The sequence below is a fragment of the Elephas maximus genome, chromosome 10 (genome assembly GCF_024166365.1).
Source record: "Elephas maximus indicus isolate mEleMax1 chromosome 10, mEleMax1 primary haplotype, whole genome shotgun sequence".
Classification (NCBI taxonomy): domain Eukaryota; kingdom Metazoa; phylum Chordata; class Mammalia; order Proboscidea; family Elephantidae; genus Elephas; species Elephas maximus.
In genome coordinates, this window is record NC_064828.1 from 108,309,701 (window position 1) to 108,329,096 (window position 19,396).

Here is a 19,396-nt window from a genome sequence, read left to right on the forward strand (position 1 = left end):
CCCCGCGTGCACCTCTGCGGCCTCACGCCCACCAGCTTGTGGCCTGAGAGTCTTGATTCTTCCAGTGCTGCGCAGACTAAGAGGTGGGGGTGGGGTAGCGATGCAGGCACGGCGGAGACGGGACTCAGTTTGGGTAGGCTGAGTTTTCACAGTAGAAACCACTCCGGGAGAGGAGAGTGTGAGGTCAGGTCTGGGGTTAGAAGTGTCGTGCCTTCTAACTGGGGATGGAGGCATTTTTCCGTTCTCAGAGACTTAAAAATCACGTAGTTCTCGGGGCATACACTCCCCGCCAACCTTTCCCAGGTGTAATTTGATGGAAGCCAACTAGATGCTGCGACTTCGGCTGGTATTCTGGCGGCGTTTGAGCTGGTGGCTGGGCGCTTGCGGCGGGGCGCCCGAGAGTGGATGGGTTCAGACCTGCGCCTGAGCGCAGCAGGCTGCCGGAGCCGATTCCGCGTCCGTTTCAGCCAAGGTGCTCAGACCAGGACGGCGCCCAGACTTAAAAAATGCCTCCAAGTTTTTTTAAAGCATACGACAACTTTCCTCCACACACCCCATGCCTCCTTTCGCTTGGCACATTGTTCCTTTTGAATCATCAGAGTTAGCCACCTGCTAAACGGCTCGCCCTGGTTTTCTGCACCTTTCCACTGTGCTATCCGACCCCTAGGTGGAAGAACACTTGACAGGGAGTATCAGAGTTCGAGACAGAACGTCTCCATCTTGCCAAGTAGTCCCCCTCTCTGGGCCTCACATTTATTGTGTCCCTTACAACCCTACATTTAATGAGGCTGCGTAGGTTGGGAGTGGACTTGGCATTTCCTAGTTGTTTTCATTGAGACAAAGGAGTGTGCTATCCCCACCTTCACCCCGCATCCGAGACTGGGGTCTCTTCATCAGCTGGTCCAAAAAAGGACAAGAGGTCGCCAGCTCTGTCGACCCGCAGAGGGAACTTGCTGGGGGAGAGGTCACCCTACTCCAGGCACTCAGCAAGCTCTCAGGGGTCTTCAGCCTCCCCCACCCCCCGCTTGGAGGAACCTCCCCCTCCAGGTCGACCTTCCAGTTGCGGTCGTCCCGTTTTGCCCTCGGGGAGGCAGGCCTAGGGGCAGGCCGGCAGGCGCCTCGTCCACAGCCCCAAACCTACAAGTGTCCTGCCCGCGCTCGACAATCAGCTGCCCTGCGTCGCCAGGCGCAAGTGGAATAACAAATACTACGCACGCAAATTGCCCGCCTCGTGTTGCTAAGCGATTGTTTGTCGCGCCGCACGCACTGCTCAGCATGGGAGGCCCGCGCGCTTCCAGAGCCGGCCGGCGAGCGCTTAGGTCGGAAATGCTGTAAACACGCCGCTGATTTTCCCTATTATCACCCAAACACGATTTCCCACAAAGCAATCACCACGCCGGAGTCTATGAAAATGTGTTTGTGACGGAGTCCGTCGCCCCGGTAATAGCCCTCATTTTTAGGATATTAAAGACTAGATGAGTGGATTGCACAGACATGAGATGTGTTTGCCATCCGGCATCCTTCGAGGCGCTTCGGCGCCGCGGTCCTGGCGCGGTTGATTCGGAGAGCGTAGATTAAATTGCTTCTATGATTTAAAATCGAGTGTCCAAGTTTGGAAGTGTGTGTCTGGGTATTTCCTCCCGCCCCAAGATATTTTCATCGTGGAGAAGACTGTCGCCCCACTATCCGTCCCTCATTCTCCTGGCTGTTAAAAAAAAAAAAAAAGTGTATGTCCAGACCCAACTTCTTACGGGTTCGTTTCGGGAACTTTCTTTTCTTAATTTTCTCAGCCTCCTGCCGGGCCAGCTAGCAGAATTCATGATCGGATACGTCTAAGGAAGGTTTTTGTCGTGCCATGTGCAACAAGCTGGTGTGTTCCTTTCAAGGGTGCGGGGCCCATGTCGCAGGGCGCGTGAGCCGCCGGGTCAGGGGAGCGAGGCACGGTGCGCGATCCCCGCAGTAGCCGGAACGCAGCGGGGAGACCCCAGCACCGTGTTCACAGAGCTAATCGGCTTTATTGTTTGCCTTTGGGCTTAAATTTATGTGTATATATATCCAGTGTCTCCAACCTAGGGCTTAAGACCTCCTCCACGGCCCTGCGGCTCCTTGGAGGACATCTCCGGCAGCCGCAGATTTTCCGTGTGAGGTTGGGTCGGCCGAATGGACCAAGAGGTGCAAACACCGTTCACTAATAGGCAGCGCGCCCAAGGGCTGGATCTCCCGCATTCAGCGGGACGTAGGGACGCTTTCTGGTTGATTTTTGCTAGAAGTTTCGCAGCATACCAAATAAAAGCACCCGAGTCCCCGAGGACGAAATAATCAACGTGTTAGCAAAGCTCACCAAAATAGAGGAGGGGTGGGGGGGGCGGGGGAGGTGTCGAAAAATGACGAGTTCCCAAGGCCTAATAGCTCAGGTCTTCCAGGATCGCAGGACTCTGGTTACGCCGGGCTATTTACCAAAGTTTGTTTCAAAGTGAGTGCACCGTTGCGTTTGCAAATCACAGAATGCAAATGACGATAATTTGTTCTCGGAGGAACTTTCTCTTGAAATGATTAGCAAAGTCAGTCATTTGAAAACGAGCGCGAGTGCACAGCCGGTTCCTGAAGCCCCTCGCTAACCGGTATCAGCTTCTAAAGTTTTCATTCATGTAAACCTCATTAATGAAGATCTTTTATTTAAACGTCAAGGGGATTTGAAATTTAGAGTAAATTATGAAGCTTGTATGTCTAGCCAAGTCATGGGTCAAATGCATTTGTGAAAAACTGCTAAAAGAGCATATGGTTTTGAATTTTTCTACAATGACTAGTGTTTAAATAAATTGCTTGTACTGCTTAACTTCATGTGTAATTTTGACAGAAATTGGCCTATAGCCTTTTGATATGTAAACACTTCAGCCTTTTATGCGGTATAAAAAGACACTTGCTTTTTGGGATCAGCTTGGCCGTCACCCTGTAATTCAGAAAGCTGGCACCTACCATTACATTCTTGCTAGATTTCAACTTTCAAGTGGCAGCCTCAGGGGGGAAAAAAAGGAGAGAAAGAAAGAAGGAAAGAGGATATTTCAAAAGCAATGTCCATTTGGGATTAAAAGCTGCCAATGAGGCGAGAACGTGCCACTTACTCTCTGAAAGAAATGGATAAACCATAGTTATTAAAGAACATTTTCTGTCATTTTTCTTTAAGCCAGCCCGTCGGAGGGGACACTTAAGCATGGCTGGGGACTGACTGGCATGTCATTAAATGCTTGTCTTAGGGCCGAACAAATCAGTCCAACACACAAATAGGTGTTAAAAATCTAGGTATCACTTCACCATGCTACCAGCAAAATGGCCCTGTGTCACAGAGCCCATTAAGATGCAAAAATCAGCCAGTCTCCAAGGAAAATCATGGGGGACGGAATTTCTGGACACCAGTGGTACATCTGAGCCAGGCACGGGGTCTCTTGGTGGGAGGTTGTTGCTGTGCCCTTCAGAGTCCATGCGGGGCAAAGATCAGGAGCCCTCTCTGAGTTTCCAAGGCTTCTGAAACACGTCAGCCTACGTAAACCCATTTGTTGCTAATGTACGCATCAATGTGGATTGGACCCCCGGTCACCCAGGGTGAGGCAGGCAGAGCCGCCCAGCACGGTTGCCCGGGTGCCAGACACAACCACGAGTTGACTTCCTGCTGGCTGGGGCAGCCGGCCCCCTCCTTCCCATCTGCTATCTGGGGCTAGCCCATATTCATGTAGATGTCACTTTGTCATATACAGACTTGCCCAAAGACATTGCCCCTTTTGTAGAGTTTTGGAAGAACTGGGGAGAGAGAACGCTCAGGAGGCAGTAGAAACACGTCTCTGTGTTCAGTTGAGCTATATTGAGATCCTCTTTATAAGGACCGTACTGAGGCACATCCGTCTAATTAAGAAAATAGACTCCCCGAGAAAGGCAGGAGGGGTGTTTTATTTACATCTCTTATGCATTCCAACACCTCAGATAGTGTGGTCAGCCCACGGAAAAGGAACGGGGACAGGCATGAAGAAGGCGTGGGCTTTTGTTTTGTTTTGTGTTTTTCTAAGCGTTCTACATTCCTGGCTAACCTTTCAGCTCATTTTGAAATGGATATGGGTAACCTTTTTTTCGTTTTTCTAGGCTGCAGTTTTAAAGCTCTTGAAAAAATGGTTGATCTCCTAATAAAAGAGTTCCGTAGCTTTCAGCTGCTTAATTTGAGAAACTTACCTCAAAAATGTGTTTGTGATCAAAGTTAGCTAGGCAAGACGTGTATTTTGGGTAAAAGAGAGTCACCTGATATGGAAAAGAGAATTTCACGGGGTTAAGTTTTTTTTTTTTTTTTTTTCTTCTGAAGGAAAGAATACGATAAAATAAAACCGGAAATTGTAGAAAAAGATAAGCCATGCCTGGGTCACCATTTCACGCATCTCAAACTTTGAATCTGCAAAGGTTAGTATCAGTGGAGATATGTGTGATGTGGCGCTTAGTTAGTTTTTTCATCTCTGTAAACAGGACTTGATGAAATGGCCATTTGCTGGGTATGACGTTTATATCTGAAGCTGTAACAAGCACATGGCCACATGTGTCTTGGCTTCGGAAGCAGTCACCAAAGGAGATTCCACCTTGCTCCAGCACCACCATCATGGTTTTGAACAGTTTTCTGAACTCCTAGAAGGGCGCTTCTTTGGGTCTGTGAACTCCTATCTGCTTTTGAAAGAGGTAGTCATAATCCCTAGCCCTCTGCTTATTTGCCAAACCAAGGCTTCTGAAACAGTCGTCAAGCAGGGTAATGGGAAATGGGAAACAAAAAACAAATGAAAAATACTTCCAGAAGTCACAGGCCATTTCACCTGCTCAGTCCCACCAGCCACAGGAGCTGATGCTGTGATTCAGCTTCAGTCCTACAGACTGGCCTTCCCAGCGTCCAGCCTGTCTGGATGACCCAGGCCGGGCCCCTTCCTGTTTGTCCCTGAAGAGAAACGGAAGAATTCCCAGAAACAACTTCAACTCTCAATTTCTTTGATTTGTGGTGGGGCTTTCATTATTTTCTCTTAGGTAGGGATGAAGAATTTTACCGTACACCCTCCCTACACGCACACACACACACGCACACGTGCACACACACACACACACACACACACGCCCCTACTCTTCCTTCCAATCCCTTCTTTCTTATTTTCACACAGTTGGTCATTTCTGGGCCAGCCCAGCCAACACCAGCTCCCTCGTCAGCTCCTTTCTGGAGTTTGTTTTCTTGTTTGGGGTATCTACAGGCAGCCAGGGACTACAACTACAGCATGCTTGATCCACGCTCTGGATTTGATTTCACTTAGCAGTAAAATTCTTTCTGCAGACCAGAAGGTCTTGAGTTTAAAATCACAAGAGTCCATCTCCCATGTCGTTGGGTTGTTTGTAATTTATGTGTTATGGGGAGAAGTAGTCTGTTCATAGTAATGATAGCTTGGGGAATTCAGTATATGAGCCAAACATAGGACAGTTGAACTAAAAAGAACCCTTCTTGTCTACACAATACCTCTCAAGTTTTTTTTTTTTTTTTTAACAGACCCCTAAAGAACCTTTAATTCCCCTCTCATAAGGCTAGTAGATATAGGCATTTTCAGCTCTGCCTGATAGGTCAACACAATATTTCCAGGCAAAATGGTGACTTGGAAACACATTCATTCCCAACTAATGACATTACTTTTCCCGAAGTTCTAGAATTCCAGAATTATTTGGATCTTAAAGTATCTCCAGTTGACTGTGAGACAGGAACATAAGTTTTTGATAATGCTACCCACATTCTGATTTAAGCCATAGCCATTTTTTTTTTTCCTCCCAAAACCCTAGGAAAGTAGCTTTCCAAGTTAAACTAGACTCTGGTGATCAAGTGAATGTTTGAAATGAAATAATTTTTTAAATAACTTGTTCACTGTTGAGGCCTTTCGGTAAAAGGGAGCAGGAGCAGACTGAGTCGTTTTTCAAAGCTCTCTGCTTGGCAGAGTTATTCTGGAGCTTCCGACGAAAGATGGATATTGAATATGTGTGGTGGATGCATACGGCCCCATATTTCAGGGAAGCTCTTTATTGAATATTTCTCGCTCACAAAACTGGAATCTCTGTGAAATCTCACTCCTCGGGATCTCTGCTGGGACTGGCCGAGGCTGTAACTTGTTACCTTAGTAACAAGGTGGCTTTTGATTGGTTTGTATTCTACACGAAAGTAGACATTTGAATACTGGGACTGGACACCGAGCAATAGAAATTATTGAAGACTAGCCATGACCGTGTCTAAAGTATTGTGAACTACTAGTTCCATTGTCAGTGAAGTTCTCAATGATTTCATTCTACTTGGAACAACACCCACGGAAGCAGCAGCCAAGAAATCAAACGACATATTGCATTGGGCAAATCTGCTGCAAAAGGCATCTTTAAAGTATTAAAGAAAGCAAAGATGTTGTTTCGATAACTAAAGTGCACCTAACTGAAGCTGAAGCCGTGGCCCTTTCAGGCACCTCACATGCATGTGAAAGCTGGACAATGAATAAAGAAAACTGAAGAAGAATTGATGTATTTGAATTATGGTGTTGGCGAAGAATATCGAATAGACCGTGGACTGCCGGAAGAAGGAGCGAATCTGTCTTGGAAGATGTACAGCCAGAATGCTCCTTAGAAGCGAAGATGGTGAGATTTCGACTCACTTACTTTAGACATGCCATCAGGAAAGACCAGTCGCTGGAAAAGGACATCATGGGAGGTAGAGTGGAGGCTCTGCAGTGGTGAGAGAGGCCCTCAGTGAGATGGAATGACACAGTGGCTCAAACAGTGGACTCAGGCCCACCAGTGATCATGAAGATGGCGCAGTGCTGGGCACGTTTCCTTCTGCTGTACATGAGATCATCCTGAGTTGGAGCCAACCTAACAGCAACTAAGAACAACAACAACACAACTGGTTTTGTTGTTCTAGAGAAATGGAGCAGGTAGACTTGGCATAAAATCCTGAAGGTCTGGCTCATAAGGAAGGGAAGCAGGGGGGCATCTCAGAGTTTATGGTAGATGGTCATATACTCCTGGGAGGTGGCCCTGCCACCGTCTCCTACTACAGGTGAGAACAGCAAGACCCAGATAGGGTCCTGTTGGGCACACTTGACAGTAGCTAACACAACAACGAGTCTTCATGCCATCACACCATGCAGACTCTTGTGACACAGGTGAGATACCTAGCTCCTCAGGCTGGCAAGTGAGACCTTTGGTTCCCTGGCACTCAGTTATCTTTTCCGTCCTCCCTCCCACCACCCCCACCAAAGTCTAGCCTCCCAGGGAGAGCCTGCTTTGTCCTCCCAGCCTCTGCACCTTCGGTAATTCTGTTCCCTTCTCCTGCCACCTCCACCTTGTGTTGACCTGGCTTCTCCCCCGGCTTTGGGGACGTGGCTGCTCCCACTCTGAGGCCTTGCAGTCATCATTGGAATCTTTCTGTGCTCGGAACAAATCTACCTTGAGTTCGAGGTGTCCATTGTCTGGTGCTGCAGGGAGGGTCAGATGGGATGGCCGAATCCTCATCTGACTGAGCTCGTATTCCCACCAGCAGACCACAGGCCTTGCACAGTGAGCCTGTAAAGAATTCTTTGTGTAAGGAGAGAGTACATTTTCGCCCTTGCCCCCTCGTCACTTGCTTCTAGATTTCCCAGTGTTCCCCACCAAAGACCATTAGCAGGACAGTGTTAATTAAACACAGTGGGTGTGCTCCTGAAATACTAACAGAGGCGGAGGGGGGAGGACTGTCCGGCTGTCAGCCCAGGCATGTCCCCCAGAAGCTGGCTGGCTCATAGTGTGGCTAGCTTGCACGTAGGTGTGGGTCAGCCTGCAGGTAGCTAACACCTGTGCCTCTTCAGCCACACCTGTGTACACAGGCAGGCTGACTGTCGCCTTTGCACCTGAGGATTGGCACATATGAATGCAGTGTCCTGTAGTCATCTGGGTGGGTGCCGACCTGCTTGGGCTGTATCCACCCCATTGGAGCCTTCTTTTTCCCATCCGTGAAATGAGGAAGCATCAGGAAACAAACTTCAGCTTCCATCCTATCTCAGACACCTGCAACTATGCAACGTTAATCTGAGTGCTGGACGTGTTCAGGGAAGATACAATCCCATTTCCCAGGAGAGCAGCCTGTGGGGCAGAAAAAGCCAGTACTTGGCCCAAAGCCACATGGGGATGCCAGGAGCAGAGCTACCCAGACACAACTGACCTCCCATGATGCTTTTCTCCCAGCCTTGGATAGCTGACAAAGACTTGACTCAGAGAGACCAAAGGGGTGACGTATATTGTTGGTGGGCACCCCCCTACCATTTTTTTTTTTTATTGTGGTGAAAATATATACTGCAAAACACACGCCAAATCAACAATTTCTACATGCATGATTCAGTGACACTGATTACATTCTCCAAGTTGCTGAACCACTGGATAATTTTCCAAGTTATCCTACCATCATGAATGTAAACTCAGCGCCCCCTAAGCAGAAACTCCCCCTTTCCTCCCCCCTCCCACTCCTGGTAGTAATCTTTGGTTTCTATGTACTGGTGAGATCATACAGTATTTATCCTTTTGCGACTGACTCATTTTGCCCAGCATGGTGTTTTGAAGGCTCATCCATGTTGTGGTGTACATCAGAATTTCATTCCTCTTTATGGCTGAGTAGTATTCCACTGTGTGTATACCACACGTTTATCCATTCATCCGTAGATGGACATTGGGCCCTCCTCTGCATTTTGGGAACCATGCTTATCACCCCTGCCCCTCCATGTTGACGAAACAAGTCAGGGGGAGGGATCGTTGCTTGGGCCAGCCAAAGGAATGATTGTTACGGTGGAACTCCAGGCACTGGCAGTTTATCTAGTGAGAGAATAGTTTTGAGCACTGGCAAAGTTAGAATTCATCCATCCCTGTCTGATTCCAGTGCTCCTAATTCCCATGGCAGCCAGAGGGATGGGGGAGGGGTAACAGGCACTGCTGCTTCCCCTGTGGGTGATGGCATGGCTAAAAGTCCAGGTTTTGTTGTCAGACTAATTCCAGCTCTGACATGAGCTGTGTGAGTTATAGGAAGTCATGGAACACCTCTGAGCCTATCTTTTCCTCTGTAAAATGGGGATGGCACGACCCAGTTATATGGTGTGAGCACTCATCAAAGGTCTGCAGTCATTTTTACAGGCCCTTGGCACATTGAAGGCGTTTTTACCATCGAGGCCCCCAGCTGTCCCACACTAACAGTTAAGGAAGTTATTCATCAAGGAACAGAGAAGCCTGGGTATCTCCAGTCAGGTAGAGATAAAAGCTGGGGCTTTGCTAACTGCATAACAAAGGGTTCATGTCCAAACCCAGGAAAATGTCCAAGAAGAATGGTGCCTCACTTCGGAATTGCAGTTCTGCACAACTTCACTTGAGCCTCAGATTAAAGGGGGCGGGACAGGGACTAGCTCAACTGTACTGATGAGGAACCCAAAGCCCAGGGAAGTCAAATGTCTTGCTCAAGGTCTCAGAAATGGAAGTGTAGGCCCCACCCTTCCACACTGGCCACCTGGGTGGCCTTTTGGCTGGATGCCCCAGACCACCTCCTAAGTCAGCCAGCTACCCTCCACACTGGCCTTTTGCTCCTTCACAAAACAAGCCACGCTAACTTGGCTTTGGTAAGAATCAAGGTGGCATCCAACCATGGTGAGTCTGAGAAACTGAGCCACTTGCTGAGAGGGTGGGGTCCTTGGTAAAAGCCAAGCCCCTTCCCAACACCAGAGGTCAGTTCCTACCCTGTCTCTTCCTCCCAAGGAAACCTGGGACAAAGGGGGCTGTTATCAGGCTGGAGTTCAGTTGTAACTCCAAGCTCACCCCTCCTCCTCCTTCTCAAGACCCACCACAGACCAATGGGTTGAACAACTCTGCCCCAAGCCTGTTTGGGTGTGGCATATGTTATTCACAGATTAACCTACTAAGAGTAAATGTTAAGACCTAAAGAGAAGGAGCCCTGATGGTGCGGTGGTTAATACACTTGGCTGCTAACAGAAAGATATGGCCATCTGCAAAGATTACAGCTTTGGAAACCCTACTGAGCCGTTCAGTTCTGTCCTGTAGGGTCACCATGATTCAGCAACAGGCTTGCTTTTTTTTTAGTGAATCTACCCTAGAAATCCAAGATCTGTACATCTGTGGAAGTATATTCATGGCACCAAGGTTTATAATTAAAAAAAAGAGGAAACAACCTGAATGTTCATCAGCAGGGGACTAATTAAATAAACCAGGGTATGCCCATGCACAGCCATTGGAAAGGATAAGGTGGTTCCATATGGACTGATATGGAAAGATCTCCAGGACAAATAGTCGAGTGACAAAGGTACGTTGTAGAACATAGTATGATATATATGTATACACACACGCACACACTCACAGGTACACACACACATATACTTAAGCATTGTGAGTTTGTGTGTGTACAAGACTTCTTTATGAGTTCATAAATATAAATGAGCCAATATTTGGAAGAGTCCCTGAATGGCACAAATGCTTACTAGCTGACAGGCTGGCTGTTCGAAACCACCCAACGGCACCTCGGAAGGCAGGCCTGGCAATCTGGTTCTGAAAGGTCGTGGCCTTGAAAACTCTATGGAGCAGTTTTACTCTGCACACATGGGGCTACCATGAGTCAGAATCAAATCAAGGACAACTAGCAACAACAAATATTTGGAAGGCAGTTAGAGCAGTGCGTGGCACATCGTAAGTGTTGTGTACATGTTTGAGAAGAATGTAAAATTGCAAGAGAAAAAGATCTGGAAGGATATACCGTAGTCTCTGACTTACGACGGTGGTCTGTCCCAGCGACCACGTCTGAAGTTGGTTCTCAATACCTCATTTTTTTTTTCATTATTCTTGCCTTTTATTATCAGTATCTTTATAAATCTGATCTGTATTTTCTTTGGGGGTTGGAAGCATTACATATAAACTGACATGTATTTTGATACATGCATACATACATACATAAAAAAATTAACAGAAATCAGAAAAATTTACTCGATGATGATGAAGAGTTAGACGATGTGGGCATTTTGTCAGTTGCCATAATAACTCCACTTGTGGAAGGTTCTGGATCACCTGGATTATTCCTGGGGGTGGGGATGGCATCTCTAGTCAGGAAATAAGTGAGAGCTGTCTGTGTGGTCCTTTTCTTTTTGTCTTCATATATTTTGAGGTGACATCTCACTGCTTGCTGAATCTGCCCGTTGACTTTAGCAAAGCAATCAGCGTTTTGTTCATGTTTTCAAGCAACTGAAGCCCCTGATTTAGTTTAGAAAAACTTCAGGTAATTCTTTCAATGTAAACATTTTTGACAACTTCTCCCCTCCCTCTTCCTCATTCTTTCTTTCTTCTTCAGTGTTTCTTTCCTCCTCAAAATCCGTGGAGTCCTGTGTTGTCGGTTCACCGTCTTCGCGATCTGGGAGCTGTTCCACATCAGTGATACCGATTTTTCCACCCATCTCTGCCATCGCATTCTCCTGATGGAATGCTTGGAGCACGTTCACGTAACTCGGCAGTGTTTTCCATGGCCCCTGAGTGTGTTTTCTGCTAACTTCCAGGAAGAGGCAACGTTCTGGATACACTGACACTTGGAAGTGCAGCTCATTGTAACTGGAATATGTGCTACGCTGGGGACTATAACAAATTAACATCAGGGGTCACCTCTTGGTGGGGGAGGGGCTGGAATTGGGGGAGATGGTTAGAGGGGACTGCAGCCTTATGTCTATATTTTACTTTTGCACAGAGGCGCCACGTTCATGCTTTGTTTGTGAAATTAAAATGAAATATGCATTCAAACCTAAAAACCAAAAACTCCACAGTAAGAAACTGCTTTCCTCCTCTGCTTAGGCAATGTCGGAGGAGGGCAATAGCACCAGGGTCAAACAAATTATTTGGGATTACGGACCAGCCTGGCAGCCCCTAGCCTCATTTCCTCATCTAACACCTCATCAGGGGCAAACAGCGTCCCTGGAAATGATTCCCACTTGCTAATGACTTGCTCCCCTCAGTTCCTGGGCAGCAGGGAGGGGGGTGGGTAGGGGCAGAGAGGGGGAAGGTCCTGAGTGCGCAGAGCGTGCGTTTGAAATCCTAAGACTGGATCCACATTCTCAGATGTTCCCCTTATAGGTGTGAGCCACTTCTTCTTGTTTCTGAAATGGGATCCCAGTCTTTGCCACGTGTACCTCTTAATTCTGTGTCCAGTAGATGGGGCGTGTGCGAAGAGAAGTCTGATTGTATTCATTTTTGTTGCTCAGGGCCTAACAAGGCCTGGCATGTGGTCGGTGTTCAGCAGATGGTATGAAACGGCACTGAAAATAGTTTCTAAGGAGTTAAAATAGTAACAAAGGACTTGTTATTTTAAAGCATGGAATTACCGTTTTGATCTTTCAAATCCATGTTCACAGTGTATTCCCTTAACAAATATTGTTTACCTCCTGTGCGCCAGACACTGTGCTATGTGCTGGGAAAAATAGTGACTATGGAAATGTCCCTGCCTTCATCAAGCTTATGCTCTAAAGAGATTTCCAAAACTAAACCAAAAACAAAAAAAAGAAAAGTTGGCTAAGGAGGAAATAAAGCAGGTGATGCTGGGTGCTCGGTACAGTGAGCTGCGACAGGCCATTAGTATCACAGTTCCAAGTGTTGTAATGGACACAGCACGACTGCCTCAGCCATCGGGAGTCACATAGACTCATAACTCAAATGCAGACACCAAGTTTGAATTTTATAGGTAGATATGCAGATACACGGAAACCCTGGTGGCGTAATGGTTAAGAGTTCGGCTGCTGACCTGTCATGGTCCCCAAACCTTCTGTTGGCCCAGGACAGGAACCATTCCCGAAGACAACTCATCAGACATGGAAGGGACTGGACAATGGGTTGGAGAGAGATGCTGATGAAGAGTGAGCTACTTGTATCAGGTGGACACTTGAGACTGTGTTGGCGTCTCCTGTCTGGAGGGGAGATGGGAGGGTAGAGAGGGTTAGAAACTGGCAAAATTGTCACGAAAGGAGAGACTGGAAGGGCTGACTCATTAGGGGGAGAGTAAGTGGGAGTATGGAGTAAGGTGTATATAAGCTTATATGTGACGGACTGACTTGATTTGTAAACGTTCACGTGAAGCTCAATAAAAATTATAAAAAAAAAAAAAAAGAGTTTGGCTGCTGACCTAAAGGTCAGCAGTTTGAATCCACCAGGTGCTCCTTGGAAACCCTATGGGGCAGTTCTCGTCTGTCCTGTAGGGTCACTGTGAGTCAGAATGGACTTGCTGGCAGTGGGTTTTATACATAGAACCTGCAAGAGCTCTTTCTAGTAGGTCTGCTCAACCTTCATCTGACATTCTTGGGGAATGTAACTTTGATGTCACGAAATATTTGACCTACCATCTGTACCCAGACCGACCTGAGTTCAAATCCCACCTTCAGTGATTCATAGCCATGTAATCGGTTGGTGGGACAAGTTATCAGGGCCTCTGAGCCTAACTGCTCATAGTTCTAAGATTGCTTGCTGAGACTACAAGTGCCCAGGCTACAGAAGGGGTCCAAATAATGGAAGCCATAATGGCACAGAAGAGGGGCAGCAAGACACCTCTCACCCACAGGGTCTGGATAGCAAGTGGTGGCCTGGGGAGGCACCCTGGGTGTTCAGACTTAGCATTTTCCAAGGCCCTAAACACTTGTAAGACCTACGTCATTGTGTACATATTTTGTTTGACCAAGGAAGTTAACCTTGGTCCTCTACAAAGGAAGAAGGAAAAGATAAAGAGGGCCCTGATAGTGCTTGGTTATCTCTAGAAAGGTCTTAAGCCTTTTTGACTTGCATTATTACCCCCATTTTGCACAGGAGGAAATGAGGTTCTGGAGATCAGTGACCTGAATTTTAAGGAAGTGACCCGGATTTTAAGGAATCGACTGGATGGCACTGGGTTAGCAGACTTCAAAGCCCGTATTCTTTTCACTCAACTAGGGAAGAAGGAGATGCCACGTAGTAGAATTTTCTACCAAGGGTTTGGAGTTGGCCAGGTCTGGGTTGTACTCTTGGGTATGTTGGCTCAGGCAAGTTCCTTAACCTGGCCGACGCTATCTTTGCACCTATAAAATGGTGTACATAGTAGCCGTGTCCACAGAGCTTGTTGTGAGGACTCATGGAGCTAATTGGAAAACGCTTGGTGTAAAAACCATGACGGCTCAGGGGATGACGTTAGATGGAGAAATGTGGACGTCGTTCAGGGAAGTCAGACTCTGACGTTGAACAAAACCTGTCGCCGTTGAGTCCGTTCCAACTGATGGCAACTCCACGTGTTGCAGAGTAGAACTGTTCTCCGCGGGGTGTCTTGGGTTATAATTTTTACAGATGCAGATTACCAGGCCCTTTCTTCCGTGGTGCAGCAGGGTAGGTTCGAACCACCAACGTCTTGGTTAGCAGATGAATTTGCTCCACTCAGAGACCTGCTCTGCCGTTGGAGGAGAACTAATTTATGTTGCTCGAATTTTCTTTTATGGGCATGCAGGAGTGATGTGTGATACCAATAATTCTATGGCTAAATAAGTCTAAAGACCTCTTTACATAAGAATTAGGGTGCTAAGTGACCATATGTGCACATAAAAACAAAAACAAAAAATGTTGCCGTCCAGTTGATTCCAACTCACAGCAACCCTGTAGGACAGAGTAGAACTTCCCCATAGGGTTTCCAAGGCTGTAATCTTTATGGAAGCAGACCGCCACATCTTTCTCTCATGGAGCGGCTGGTGGGTTCTAATCACTGACTTTTCAGTTAGCAGCCGAGCACTTAACCAGCGCCCTACCAGGGCTCCTCATCTGTGCACCTGATGCATAGGATAGCATGGTGCTTAGCAGGAAACCCTGGTTGCCTAGTGGTTAAGAGCTACAGCTGCTAACCAAAATGTCAGCAGTTGGAATCCACCAGGTGCTCCTTGGAAACTCTATGGGATGGTTCTGCTCTGCCTGTAGGGTCTCTATGAGTTGGATTCGACTCGATGGCAAAGGGTTCAGTGGGTATGAAGTGTTACCTCATTGTAATTTTTATTTATAGTTCTTTGATGGCCAATGATGTTGAGCTTGTTGGCTGTTTTGACATCTTCTTTGAAGAAATGTCTGTTCAAGTCCTTTGCCCACGTTTATATTGGGTTGTTTGTATTTTTATTGTTGAGTTGTAAGAGCTCTCTATATAATCTGGTCACAACCTTCATCAGATAAATGATTTGCAAATGTCTTCTCCCATTCTGTGGGTTGTCTTTTCATTTTCTTGATAGTGTCTACTGAATGAAGCACAGAAGTTTTAAATTTTGAATAAGCCCCATTTATTTCATGTTTTTAGTTGCTTATGGGCTTGGTGTCGCACCTAAGACGCTATTGCCTAATCCAAGATGATGAAGAACTTTTTACCCTTTCTAGAGTGCCATGGAAATGAAATATATAGCATGTAGTCTTTTGTTATGTAGCCATAATGGTGTTGTGTAGCCATAATGGTGGTGTGTAGCCATAATGGTGTTCTGTAGCCATAATGGTGGTGTGTAGCCATAATGGCGGTGTGTGAGCATAATGCTTTGAGATTCATCCCTGTTGTTGCACACATCAGTACATTGTTGCTTTTTATTGCTAAGTAATATTTCACTGCATGGGGCTGTTGTTGTTAGGTACCGTCAAGTCGGTTCTGACTCATAGCGACCCTATGCACAATAGAACGAAACACTGCCCAGTCTTGTACCTTACAATCGTTGTTAGGCTTGAGCTCATTGTTGCAGCCACTGTGTCAGTCCGCACCTCGTTGAGGGTCTTCCTCTTTTCCGCTGACCCTGTACTCTGCCAAGCATGATGTCCTTCTCCAGGGACTGATCCCTCCTGAAAGCATGTCCAAAGTGTGTAAGACGCAGTCTTGGCGTTCTTGCTTCTAAGGAACATTTTGGTTGTACTTCTTCTAAGACAGATTTGTTCCTTCTTTTGGCAGTCCATCGTATACTCAATATTCTTGGCTAACACCACAATTCAAAGGCGTCAGCTCTTCGGCCTTCCTTATTCATTGTCCAGCTTTCACATGCATATGATGCGATTGAAGTAATACGATGGCTTGGGTCAGGCGCACCTTAGTCTTCAAGGTGACATCTTTGCTCTTCAACACTTTAAAGAGGGTATACCACAGTTTATTAATCCATCCCTCCACTGCTGGACACTTAGATATTTTTTTGTTTGGGGCCATTATGAATAATGTTAAGAACGTTCATGGACAAGTATTTGTGTGGACAAATGTTTTAATTTCTCTTGGGTACTTTCTCCTATATAATCCAGGAGTGGGATGGCCGGGTCATATGGAATAAAAAAAAAAAAAAAAAAAAGCTATGTTTAACTTTATAAGAAATTGCAAAAATTTTTTTTCCAAAGACTTTTTACCATTTTGTACTCCCCTCAACAATGCATGATATTTATGTTTTTTCTTTTTCTTTTCCTTTATTCCCAAGGCTTCAAATCCCTAGTCTTCTCTAAGAGTGACCCAGTGAGTTTTATCTTTTCTTCTGATTATGGTGAACTCATGGATTTAAATACATTTTCCCTGTTTCAAACAAAAACAAAACTGTTGCCGCCGAGTCAATTCTGACTCATCGTAACCCTACAGGACAGAGTAGAACTGCCCCATAGGGTTTCCAAGGAGCGCCTGGTAGATTCGAACTCCTACGTTTTGGTTAGCAGCCGAGCTCTTAACCACTGCGCCACCAGGGCTCCCTGTTTCAGTACACCACAATTGATACTCTCGTTGATAGTCACATTTTCCCATCTTTGGTGAGTGGGAGCCTTTCCAAACTGGCTTCTGGCTCCTTCTGACCAGGCCCCAGGAGTCTTCCATGGTTGCCTTGTTTTCTTGTATGAAAAGATGTCTCAGGATCATCTCATACATTTCCCGCCTGAGATTTGGAGTCACTGGCTCTTCAGGAAGCTCTGGCTTGTTTAAGGGAGAAACAGTTTTTAGAGACCGTAATCTGGGTGCTGGGGATCCCATTTATATTGGTCAGCTGTTGTTTCTAGAACTTTCCAGTGGGTCCAGAGTTAACAGAGTTAAGAAATACAAATTCCTGTTAAGGATAGAATATATCATGGGGTTGTATTGACTCTTCTAAGTCTAACCTTTTCAGACTTAGATTGCTATCTCCTTTTTTCCTACAACAAAAACCTTGGTTCAGTGACAAGTGGTGGAGATAAGATAGGCTGATAAGTGAAGTGGTAACAAAAATAGTGGACATTTATTGAATCTGGCCCCTTCCAATCCTCACAGTAAGCCTAGGACCAACTTATGATTGTTATCTCCATTTTAAACATGAGGAAGCTGAGACACAGAGAGGTTGAGGAACGTGCCCAAGGTCACACAGCTAGTTAATTCCAAAGCCAGGATTCAGATTCAGACAGTTTTGCTCCAGAATTAGCCCCCTCTACATTTCCCTTCTTAAGCACTACCTCCTGCTTAAAATAAAAAAAAAAAACAGTTGCTGTCAAGTTGGCCTGGACTTACGGCAGCCCTGACTCGTGGTGTCCCATGTGCGTCAGAGGAGAACTCTGCACCACACAGTGGTCAGGTGGCTGATTTTTCAAAAGTAGGTCACAAGGCCTTTCTCCCAAAGCACCTTTGGGTAGACTCAAACCAGCAATTTTTCAGTTAGCAGCCGAGTGTGTTAATTGTGCCACCCAGGGACTCACCCCTTACTTAGACAGTGGTTATGGGAAGGCACCAAGAGTCTCCAGAGAGACAATCGTAGGGCTGAGAAATTGAGCAGAAGGAAGAGATCATTTTCCCAGTAGAAGTGGGGAGACTAGGAAGGCTTCTTGGAGGAAGTGGTGAAGATCTGGGTCTTGATTCATTCATTAGTTCAACAGACATTGTTTGAATGTCCTGTATGTTCCAGGAACAGGGGTTACACCAGTGAACTGGGCAGACGTGACCTTCTGTCCTCAGTGGCGTTGTCGTTGAAAAATACGAGTAAAGAGAGATTTGAGCATGTATGACCAGTCATCATAAGACCAGTCAAGTTTTGTTTTGAAGAAGAGTTCTGGAAAAATGATCACAGTGCTGGGATCTGCGCCTTCAGGCACTTTTTTCCATCTAAACAGTCAGGAAGCATAAAGACAAATATAATTCAGGGGAACAGAACACATCCTGGCAGACACAGCCAAGGGCGTGTCGACACCATTTAAGTCTTCAAGTATGCAGAGGGCTTTCACTAGCAAGATGCTCACCACTAGAGCTTTGCAGTAGCCCTGGCTTCATTTCTCAGCGCTTAGTATCCAACTTGGGGACTCCTGAGGGTCTCGCATTCCTTAAATAAATGGGCTTCTGATGTACACACCCGCTCTCCTCAAAGGAATTTCTGAGAACAAGAGAAATCTCGCCTGATGCCTCCAGATAATTGTCTCATCATGGCTGGTGCTTATTACAGGCTTATTGCTTGCTCTGCCAATAGAAGTAAATTAGCTAAATAAAACTTCTGAAATTGAGTCTGTTTTCTGGGCCATCTGTCTACAGCATTCTAGGCTTCGCGGTGTTCAGGGACTTGCTTCCGTTTGTTGGAGTCAATTGCACGTTGTCAGTGTTCAATAAGTGTTTCTTGAATGAGTGAGTGAGTGAATGTGTTAATGGGTAAATTGGTAACCTAATGGTCTCCACTCGACAGCCCTGGGTTTGGTTTCTGTTGGTAATGGTCTCCACTGCTTTTGGAAAGGAAGTTGGATTTGAGAAGGAAAGCCTTTTGGAGGGGCGGTGTGGTATAGTGACTGAGGTGTGGACTCAGGCCCCACACTGTTGTTTTCTTTGAGGATAAATGTTATTAGCTGGTCTCAGGTTGGCCCCTGACTCATGGTGACCCCAGAACAAGATGTTGCCTGGTCAGGCCTTTCTTCCTAGTTTGTCTCAGTCTGGGAGTTCCGCTGAAACCTGTTGAGCACTGGAGGCAAGAATTCTGCCAGTGAACCACCAATACGTCAGAGCCAGACTAAAACCAAAAACCAAAATTCCTTGCCGTTAAGCCAATTCCGAATCATAGCAACCCTACAGGAGAAAGTAGAATCCCCACAGGATTTCCAAGAAACAGCTGGTGGATTCAAACACTTAACCACTGAGTTGCCAGGGCTCCCAGAGCCAGACTGCCGTGCTTCAAACCTTGATTCTGCCATTTTCCAGCTGTGTGACCCTGGGAAAGTTGCTTAACGTCTCTGTGCTTCAGTTTCCTCCTCAGTAAATTGGCATACTAATTGTACTCACCTCATAGGTGGTCGTGAGGATTGAGTGAGAGGTTATACATAGAGCCCTTAAACCACGAAGCAACCACATGGGTTTAGCTCTAGTTGGCAC